The sequence below is a fragment of the Bos javanicus genome, chromosome 10 (assembly GCF_032452875.1).
Source record: "Bos javanicus breed banteng chromosome 10, ARS-OSU_banteng_1.0, whole genome shotgun sequence".
Taxonomy (NCBI): Eukaryota; Metazoa; Chordata; class Mammalia; order Artiodactyla; family Bovidae; genus Bos; species Bos javanicus.
In genome coordinates this window covers 91,268,594-91,280,057 of record NC_083877.1, presented here as the reverse complement: position 1 = coordinate 91,280,057, position 11,464 = coordinate 91,268,594, and the positions used below count along the sequence as shown (strand labels likewise).

The window sequence follows — 11,464 nt, the reverse complement described above, 5'->3', positions numbered from 1 at the left end:
ATATGTGTTTGCTGACCACTGATAGGAACCAGAGATCAAATTGCCAACATCCACTGGATCATCAAAAAAGCAAGAGTTCCAGAAAAACATCTACTTCTGCTTTTTTGGCTACGCCAAAGCCTTTGACTGTGTGGATCACAACAAACTCTGGAAAATTCTTCAAGTGATGGGAATACCAGACCACCTGACCTGCCTCCTGAGAAATCTGTATGCAGGTCAGGAAGCAACAGTTAGAACTGAACATGGAACAACAGACTGGTTCCAATTAGGAAAGGGAGTACGTCAAGGCTGTATACTGTCACCCTGCTTATTTAATGTATATGCAGTGTACATCATGAGAAACGCTGGACTGGAAGAAGCACAATCTGGAATCAAGATTGCCAGGAGAAATATCAATAACCTCAGATATGCAGATAACACCACCCTTATGGCAGAAAGTGAAGAGGAACTAAAGAGCCTCTTGATGACAGTGAAAGAGGAGAGTGAAAAAGTTGGCTTAAAGCTCAACATTCAGAAAACGAAGATCATGGCATCCAGCCCCATCACTTCATGGCAAATAGATGGGAAAACAATGGAAACAGTGAGAAACTTTATTCCTGGGCTCCGAAAATCACTGCAGATGGTGACTGCAGCCATGAAATTAAAAGACACTTGCTCCTTGGAAGAAAAGCTATGACCAACCTAGAAAGCATATTAAAAAGCAGAGATATTACTTTGCCAACAAATGTCTGTCCAGTCAAAGCTATGGTTTTTCTAGTAGTCATATATGGATGTGAGACTGGACTACAAATAAAGCTGAGAGCCAAAAAATTAATGCTTTTGAACTTTGGTATTGGAAAAGACTCTTGAGAGTCCCTTGGACTACAATGAGATCCAACCAGTCCATCCTCAAGGAAATCAGTCCTGAATATCCATTGGAAGGACTGATGTAGCTGAAGCTCCATTACTTTGGCCACCTGATGCAAAGAACCAACTCATTGGAAAAGACCCTGATGCTGGGAAAGATTGAAGGCTGTAGGAGAAGGGGATGACAGAGGATGAGATGGTTGGATGGCATCACCGACATGATGGACATGAGTTTGAGTAAGCTCCTGTAGTTGGTGATGGACAGGGAAGCCTGGCATGCTGCAGTCCATGAGGTTGTGAAGAGTTGGACATGACTGAGTGAGTGAGCTGAACTCAACTGACATCCTGTAGTTTCCTGCCTCTCTGCTTCCTAAGTTTAGGAGAGGGTGGTGAAAAGACATGTAGTGTAGTGGTTAATAGTGAGGTCCCAGAATAAAAGGCCTAGTTTTACATCCTGACCCTGCCACCTTACAGCTGTGTGATGTTTGGAAAATCATGTAACCTTTAAGGACTTCACTTTCTTCATCTATAAAAACAGGGACAAATATGGTGCCTATCTCCTAGGACTCTTGAGAGAATGAAATCATTTTACATATATGGAGTGCTTAGAACAATATTTGACATGAGCTGAGTACTGAATGATACTATGTTACTTTTCTTTTTCCTTCTTTTTTAGGCTTATTGACAACAGAAATTTATTTCTCATAGTTCTGGAGGCTCAGAAGTCCAAGATCAAGATACTGACTGATTAGGTATCTTGTGCAAATAATTTTTGGTAAACTAAATTCTTTCCAGAAGTACTTATAAGAGAGCTGGGCATTTGAAAGAAGCACAGGAGGTGCCTTGAATAGTGCAGAAGACCCTCACTTTCAAGACACTAATACCTCCCACTCTTTTAAGAGGTGAGGCCATACCTGTATCTCCTCAATATTTAATCAGTGGATTATGTAATCCTAGGAATAAGCATCTTCCTTAACTCTTTCATTTACACGAATTATCTAGGGTGAAATAAGGGCTAGACACTATAGTTAAGTACAAGAAAACCACTATAAATAATATTTTAATATAATATTTGAGAAAAATAAAAGTTCTCCAAGCCAGGCTTCAGCAATAAATGAACCGTGAACTTCCAGATGTTCCAGCTGGTTTTAGAAAGGGCAGAGGAACCAGAGATCAAATTTCCAACATCTGCTGGATCATGGAAAAAGGAAGAGAGTTCCAGAAAAACATCTATTTCTGCTTTATTGACTATGCCAAAGCCTTGGACTGTGTGGATCACAATAAACTGTGGAAAATTCTGAAAGAGATGGGAATACCAGACCACCTGACCTGCCTCTTGAGAAATTTGTATGCAGGTCAGGAAGCAACAGTTAGAACTGGACATGGAACAACAGACTGGTTCCAAATAGGAAAAGGAGTACATCAAGGCTGTATATTGTCACCCTGCTTATTTAACTTATATGCAGACTACATCATGAGAAACGCTGGACTGGAAGAAGCACAAGCTGGAATCAGGATTGCTGGGAGAAATATCAATAACCTCAGATATGCAGATGACACCACCCTTATGGCAGAAAGTGAAGAGGAACTAAAAAGCCTCTTGATGAAAGTGAAGAGGAGAGTGAAAAAGTTGGCTTAAGCTCAACATTGAGAAAACGAAGATCATGGCATCTGGTCCCATCACTTCGTGGGAAATAGATGGGGAAACAGTGTCAGACTTTATTTTTGGGGGCTCCAAAATCACTGCAGATGGTGATTGCAGCCATGAAATTAAAAGATGCTTACTCCTTCAAAGGAAAGTCATGACCAACCTACATAGCATATTGAAAAGCATAGACATTACTTTTCCAACAAAGATCTGTCTAGTGAAGGCTATGGTTTTTCCAGTGGTCATGTATGGATGTGAAAGTTGGTCTGTGAAGAAGGCTGAGCGATGAAGAATTGATGCTTTTGAACTGTGGTGTTGGAGAAGACTCTTGAGAGTCCCTTAGACTGCAAGGAGATCCAACCAGTCCATTCTAAAGGAGATCAGTCCTGGGTGTTCATTGGAAGGACTGATGCTAAAGCTGAAACTCCAATACTTTGGCCACCTCATGCGAAAAGTTGACTCATTGGAAAAGACTCTGATGCTGGGAGGGATTAGGGGCAGGAGGAGAAGGGGACGGCAGAGGATGAGATGGCTGGATGGCATCACCGACTTGACGGACGTGAGTTCAGGTGAACTCCAGGAGTTGGTGATGGACAGGGAGGCCTGGTGTGCTGCAATTCATGGGGTCGCAAAGAGTCGGACACGACTGAGTAACTGAACTGAACTGAATGGTCCATTATATATGTGTATATATATATATATAATGGTCCATTATATACACACACACACACACACACACACACACACATATACATATATGCCATATCTTTATCCATTCATGTGTTTATGGGCACTTAGGTTGCTTCCATATCTTGGCTATTAAAAATAATACTGCTATGAACATTGGGATGCATGTTTCTTTTCAAATTACTTTTTTTATTTTCTGTGGCTATAAACCCAACAATGGGTTGGCTGTATACCCAGTGGATTGGTATTTCTATTTTTTGCCTGCACCAAGTTAAAGTGCTACCAAAACTGTACTAGGGTTTCCGTTTCTTCACATCATTGTCAACATCTATTATTTGTAGACTTTTTGATAAGAACCATTTTGATAGATCTGAGGTGATATTTGTGGTTTTGATTTGTATTTCTCTGATTAGCAACATTTTTTTCTTTTATAAAGTTTATTATTACCTTAAAACTTATTTTTTAATTGGAGGAAAATTGCTTTACGATGTTATTTTGGTTTCTGCTGTACAACAATGCAAATCAACCATAATTATACATATATTGCTTCCCTCTTTTCTGATTAGCAATATTGAATATTCTTTAACATTCCTGTTAGCTATCTGTGTATTTCTTTGGAAAAATGTCTATTCAGGTCTTCTGCCAATTTTTAAATGAGTTCTTCGTTTTTTGTTTATTGTGTAGTATGAGCCATTCATATATATATGTATTGGATTTCTCTCTATATATAAATCCAAGACTGTATACTGTCACCCTGCTTACTTAACTTATATGCAAAGTACATCGTGCAAAATGCCGGACTGAATGAAGCACAAGCTGGAATCAAGATTGCCGGGAGAAACATCAATAACCTCAGATATGCAGATGATATCACCCTTATGTCAGAAAGTGAAGAAAAACTAAAGAGCCTCTTGATGAAAGTGAAAGAGGAGAGTGGAAAGTTGGCTTAAAACTCAACATTCAGAAAACAAAGATCATGGAATCTGATCCATCACTTCATGGCAAACACATGGGGAAACAGTGGAAACAGTGAGATGCTTTATTTTTGGGGGGGCTCCAAAATCACTGCAGATGATGACTGCAGCCAAGAAATTAAGATGCTTACTCCTTGGAAGAAAAGCTATGACCAACCTACACAACATATTAAAAAGCAGAGATATTACTTTGCCAACAAATGTCCATCTAGTCAAAGCTATGGTTTTTCCAGTAGTCATGTATGAATGTGAGAGTTGGACTGTGAAGAAAGCTGAGTGCCAAAGAATTGATGCTTTTGAACTGTGGTGTTGGAGAAGACTCTTGAGAGTCCCTTGGACTGCAAGGAGATCCAACCAGTCAATCCTAAAGGAGATCAGTCCTGAATACTCACTGGAAGGACTGATGCTGAAGCTGAAGCTCCAATACTTTGGCCATCTGATGCAAAGAACTGACTTATTGGAAAAGACCCTGATGCTGGGAAAGATTGAAGGCAGGAGGAGAAGGGGATGACAGAGGATGAGATGGTTGGATGGCATCACCGACTCAATGGACACGAGTTTGAGTAAGCTTCAGGAGTTGGTGATGGACAGGGAGGCCTGTCGTGCTGGAGTCCATGGGGTTGCAAAGAGTCAGACATGACTGAGTGACTGAACTGACTGGTATTGGATTTTAATCCCTTATCAGTCATATAATTTGAAAATATTTTCTCCTATTGAGTAGGTTGTCTTTTCATTTTATTTATGGTTTTCTTTGCTGTTCAAAAGTTTTTAAGTTTAACTAGCTACCGTGAAATTAAAAGACGCTTACTCCTTGGAAGGAAAGTCATGACCAACCTAGATAGCATATTGAAAAGCAAAGACATTACTTTGCCAACAAAGGTCCGTCTAGTCAAGGCTATGGTTTTTCCAGTGGTCATGTATGGATGTGAGAGTTGGACTGTGAAGAAAGCTGAGTGCCGAAGAATTGATGGTTTTGAACTGTGGTGTTGGAGAAGACTCTTGCGAGTCCCTTGGACTGCAAGGAGATCAACCAGTCCATTCTGAAGGAGATCAGCCCTGGTTGTTCTTTGGAATGAATGATGCTAAAGCTGAAACTTCTGTACTTTGGCCACCTCATGCGAAGAGTTGACTCATTGGAAAATACTCTGATGCTGGGAGGGATTGGGGGCAGGAGGAGAAGGGGACGACAGAGGATGAGATGACTGGATGCATCATGGACTCGATGGACGTGAGTCTGAGTGAACTCCGGGAGTTGGTGATACAGGGAGGCCTGGCATGCTGAGATTCATGGGGTTGCAGAGTCGGACACGACTGAGTGACTGAATTGAACTGATTTGTTTATTTTTGCTTTTATTTCTTTTTCCTGAGATGACAGATCCAAAAATACATTGCTGCTGTTTATGTCCAGGAGTGTTCTACCTGTGTTCTCTTCTCTTCTGTCTTCTACTGCTTTATGGTTTCAGGTCTTACATTTACTTCTTTAATCCATTTTGAATTTATTTTTTTATATAATGTTAGATAATATTTTTATCTCATTCTTTTGCATGTAGCTCTCCTTTGGTCTCAGCACCATTTATTGAAAAAACCGACTCTCCTCCTTTGCGTATTCCTGCCTCCTTTGTTGGGCTTCCTCTGTGGCTCAGCGGTAAAGAATCTGCCTGCAATGCAGGAGCTACAGGAGACACAGTTTCCATCCCTGGGTCAGGAAGATTCCCTGGAGAAGGGCATGGCAACGCACTCCAGTATTCGTGCCTGGAGAATCCCATGGACAGGGGAGCCTGGTGGGTTACAGTCCATGGGGTTGCAAGAGTCAGACACGACTGAAGAGACTTAGCAAGCACACCCATGCACGCCTCCTTTGTCATAGGTTAACTGACCATAAATGCATAGATTTATTTCTGAATGGTTTATTCTGTTTCATTGATTTGTGTGTCTCTTTTTGTCCCAATACCGTTATGTTTTGATTGCTCTAACTTTGTACTATCGTCAGAGGTCAGGGAGAGTGACACCTCTAGCTTTGTATCTTTTTCTGAGATTGCTTTGGCAATTATGGGTCTTTTGTGGTTCCATATGAGTTTTAGAATTATTTGTTCTAGTTCTGTGAGAAATGTGGTGCGTATTTTGATAGGGATTGCATTAAATCTATAGATTGCCTTTGGAAATATGGACATTTTAGAAATATTAATTCTTCAATCCAAGAACACAGGAAATGTATTCATTTCTTTGTATCATATTCAGTTTATATCATCAATATTTTATGGTTTTCAGAGCATAAGTATCCTACCTCATTGCTTAAGCTTATTCCTATGTATTTTATTTTTTGATGTGATTATAAATGGGATTGTTTCCTTAATTTCTCTCTCTGATAGTACATTATTATTGTATAGAAAAGCAACAGATTTCTGAATAGTGATCATATCCTATAAATTTACTGAATTTATTTATTAGTTCTAATGTTTTGTGTTTTTTTTTTGGTAAAGACTTTAGGGTTTTCTATATATTGTGTCATGTCATCTGCAAATAGCAACAGTTTTACTTTCTCCCTTTCAATGTGGACTAGGACTCCTACCATACAATTATATTCAGTTACATGCTAGTAAGATTATGCTCAAAATCCTTCAAGCTAGGCTCCAGCGGTACATGAACCAAGAACTTCCAGATGTACAAACTGGGTTTAGGAAAGGAAGAAGAACCAGAGATCAAACTGCCATCATTTGTTGGAACATAGATAAAGCAAGGGAATTCCAGAAAAACATCTACTTCTGCTTGACTATGTTAAAGCCTTTGACTGTGTGATTGCAGCAAACTGTGAGCTATCCTTAAAGAGATGGGAATACCAGACACCTTACCTGTCTCCAGAGAAACCTGTATGTGAGTTAAGAAGCAACATTTCAAACTGGTCATGGAACAATTGACTGGTTCAAAATTGGGAAAGAAGTATGACAAGGCTGTATATTGTTACCCTGTTTATTTAACTTCTATGCAGATTACATCATGAGAAATGACAGGCTGGGTGAATCACCAGCTGGAATCAAGATTGCTGAGAGCAATATAAACAACCTCAGATATACAGATAAATACCACTCTAATGACAGAAAGGGAAGAGGAACTAAAGAGCACCTTGATGAGAATAAAAGAGAAGAGTGAAAAAACTGACTTAAAACTCAACATTCAAAAAAACTAAGATCATGGCATCAGGTCCCATCAGTTCAGTTCAGTTAAGTCGCTCAGTCATGTCTGACTCTTTGCAACCCCATGAATCGCAGCACACCAGGCCTCCCTGTCCATCACCAACTCCTGGAGTTCACTCAGACTCACGTCCATCGAGTCAGTGATGCCATTCAGCCATCTCATCCTCTGTCGTCCCCTTCTCCTCCTGCCCCCAATCCCTCCCAGCATCAGAGTCTTTTCCAATGAGTCAACTCTTCGAATGAGGTGGCCAACATACTGGAGTTTCAGCTTTAGCATCATTCCTTCCAAAGGAATCCCAGGGCTGATCTCCTTCAGAATGGACTGGTTGGCTCTCCTTGCAGTCCAAGGGACTCTCAAGAGTCTTCTCCAACACCACAGTTCAAAAGCATCAATTCTTCATCACTCAGCCTTCTTCACAGTCCAACTCTCATATCCATACATGACCACAGGAAAAACCATAGCCTTGACTAGACGGACCTTTGTTGGCAAAGTAATGTCTCTGCTTTTGAATATGCCATCTAGGTTGGTCATAACTTTCCTTCCAAGGAGTAAGCGTCTTTTAATTTCATGGCTGCAGTCACCATCTGCAGTGATTTTGGAGCCCAAAAAATAAAGTCTGACACTGTTTCCACTGTTTCCCCATCTATTTGCCATGAAGTGATAGGACCAGATGCCATGATCTTCGTTTTCTGAATGTTGAGCTTTAAGCCAACTTTTTCACTCTCCGTTTTCACTTTCATCAAGAGTCTTTTGAGTTCCTCTTCACTTTCTGCCATAAGGGTGGTGTCATCTGCGTATCTGAGGTTCTTGATATTTCTCCCGGCAATCTTGATTCCAGCTTGTGCTTCTTCCAGTCTAGTGTCCCATCACTTCATGGCAAATAGAAGGGGCAACAATGGAAACAGTGACAAACTTTATTTTTTTGCATTCAGCTGTCACTCTGAATGGTGACTGCAGCCGTGAAATTATAAGATGCTTGCTCTTTGGAAGGAAAGCTATGAGAAAGCTAGACAATATGTTAAAACACAGAGACATCACTTTGCTGACAAGGATCTGTACAGTCACAACTATGAATTTTCTAGTAGTCATGTATGGCTGTGAGAGTTGGACCGTAAAGAAGGATGAGCGCCAAAGAACTGATGCTTTCGAATTGTGGTGTTGGAGGAGACTCTCAAGAATCCCTTGGACTGGAATGGGATGAAACCAGTCCATCCTAAAGGAAATCAACCCTGAATACCCATTGGAAGTACTGATGCTAAAGCTCCAGTACTTTGGCCACCTGATGCAAATAACTGATTCATTGGAAAAGACCCTGATGCTTGGAAAGGTTGAAGGCAAAAGGAGAAGGAGACAACAGAGGATGAGATGGTTGGATAGTGTCACTGACTCAGTGAACATGAATTTGAGCAAACTCTGGGAGATAGTGGAGGGCAGAGGAACATGGTGTGCTACAGTCCATGGGGTGGCAATGAGTCAGACATGACTTAGCAACTGAAAAACAACAACAGCAATATATTCCTCTCTGGTTGTCAAGGACTGCTAACAGTACTCAGCTGGTGCTCTGTGAGATCTTCTGCATCTGAAGATGTATTCTTAATGCACCCAGGGAGAGGTATGTACTCCATGTCCACCTACTCCTCCACCATCCTGTCTTCCCGACCCACTGGTTTTTACTAGCATGCTGTTTAGGTTCCACATATTTGTGCTTTTACCACTCTTCCTGTAATTGATCTGTAGTTTCGTGTTGTTGTGGTGGAGAGAAAATGCTTGATATGATCTCTATCCCCTTAAATTTGTTGAGTTTGTTTTTTAACCTAGTATGTGATCTGTCCCAGAGAATATTCCATCTGCACTTGAAAAGAATGTTATTTTGGGTTGTAAGTTTCTGAAGATATTCAGTTCAACTGATGTCCTGTGTCATTTAGGACTAGTGTTGCCTTATTGGTTTTCTGTCTGGATGATCTCTCTATTGATGTATGTAGTGTTAGAATCCCCTCCTATTATGGTCAATTTTTTCTTTTATGTCTGTTAATATTTGCTTTGTATATTTAGGTGTTTCTGTATTGGGTGCATATATACTAATGAGAGTAATATCTTCTTGCATTTATCCTTTTATCATTATATAATGCACTTCTTTTTCTTCTGTTATAGACTTCATTTTAAAATCAGTTTTGTCTGATATAAGTATTGCTACCCTCACTTTCTTGTCATTTTCATTTGCATGAAATACATTTTTCCACCCCCTCACTTTTAGTCTATATTAGCATTTATTTCTGAATCAGCAACTCTGTGTCTTTTGGGGCATTTAGTCCACTGGAATTTAAAGTTATTATTGAAAGTATGTACTTATTGCCATTTTATTGCCTTTTTTCCAGTTTTGCTTTGTTTTGTAATTTTTTCCTGTATTCTCCTTTTAACCTCTTTCCTTGTGAATGAGTGAAGTCGCTCAGTCATGTCCGATGCTTTGCGACCCCATGGACTATAGCTTATCAAGCTCCTCCGTCCATGGGATTTTCCAGGCAAGAGTGCTAGAGTGGATTGCCATTTCCTTCTCCAGGGGTTCTTCCCAACCCAGGAATCGAACCTGGGTCTCCTGCATTGCAGGCAGACGCTTTACCGTCTGAGCCACCAGGGATTTTCTTTAGGGATATGCTTATGTTCCCTCATGAATTGTAGGTTTTCAATTTGTACTTACTGTAGGGTTCGTATCAGTTCAGTTCAGTCACTCAGTCGTGTCTGCCTCTTTGTGACCCCATGAATTGCAGCACGCCAGGCCTCCCTGTCCATCATCAACTCCCGGAGTCCACTCAAACCCATGTCCATTGAGTCAGTGATGCCATCCAACCATCTCATCCTCTGTCGTCCCCTTCTCCTCCCGCCTTCAATCTTTCCCAGCATCAGGGTCTTTTCAAATGAGTCAGCTCTTCACATCAGGTGGCCAAAGTATTGGAGTTTCATATGTTGACCTAAAAACTATATCTAATTGTTTTAAACAAGCAGTCATTTAATTTAAAACACATTTTAAAATGCATGTACATTTTTAATTCTATTCCCTCACTCTTTGTATCTTTGATATTATATTTACATCTTCAAGCTTTGTTTTTCAGTTGCTCAGTCATGTCTGACTCTTTGTGACCCCATGGACTGCAGCACGTCAGGCCTCCCTGTCCATCATCAACTCCCAGAGCTTGCTCAAACTCATGTCCATCACGTTGGTGATGCCATCCAACCATCTCATCCTCTGTCGTCCCCTTCTCCTCCTGCCTTCAATCTTTCCCAGCATCAGGGTCTTTTCTAAGGAGTTAGTTCTTTGCATCAGGTGGCCAAAGTATTGGGGTTTCAGCTTCAGCATCAGTCCTTCCAATGAATATTCAGGATTGATTTCCTTTAGAACTGACTGTTTTGATCTCCTTGCTGTCCAAGTGACTCTCAAGAGTCTTCTCCAACACCACAGTTCAAAAGCACCAATTCTTTGGTTCTCAGCCTTCTTTATAGTCCAACTCTCACATCCATACATGACTACTGGAGAAACCATAGCTTTGACTAGACGGACATTTGTTGGCAAAGTAATATCTCTGCTTTTGAATATGTTGTATAGGTTAGTGATAGCTTTTCTTCCAAGGAGCAAGTGTCTTTTAATTTCATGGCTGCAGTAACAATCTGCAGTGATTTTGGAGCCCAAGAAAATAAAGTCTGTCAGTGTTTCCATTGTTTCCCCAACTATTTGCCATGAAGTAATGGGACCAGATGCCATGATCTTAGTTTTTTGAATGTTGAGTATATCAGCTTTTTCACTCTCCTCTTTCACCTTCATCAAGAGGCTCTTTAGTTCCTCTTCACTTTCTGCCATAAGGTTGTTGTCATCTGTGTATCTGACATTATTGATATTTCTCCTGGCAGTTTTGATTCTGGCTTGTGCTTCATCCAGCCTGGCATTTCACATGCTGTACTCTGCATATAAGTTAAATAAGCATGATGACAATATACAACCTTGATGTACTCTTTTCCCAATTTGGAACCAGTCCATTGTTCCATGTCAGTGTCTAACTGTTGTTTATCCTACTGATTATTGTAGTTATACTTTATTTTACAAGTTTCTTATCTTTCAATCTTTGTC

The 11,464-nt window shown here is 40.4% G+C and overlaps 1 non-coding gene across 1 annotated transcript; it reads right to left on the bottom strand.

Moving 5' to 3' along the window:
* Window positions 1-9,910: 9,910 nt before the first annotated feature.
* On the bottom strand, window positions 9,911-9,982 carry TRNAC-GCA (transfer RNA cysteine (anticodon GCA)). Its single transcript has one exon. It is a non-coding gene; the product is annotated as a tRNA-Cys (tRNA).
* Between the last annotated feature and the right edge of the window lie 1,482 nt (window positions 9,983-11,464).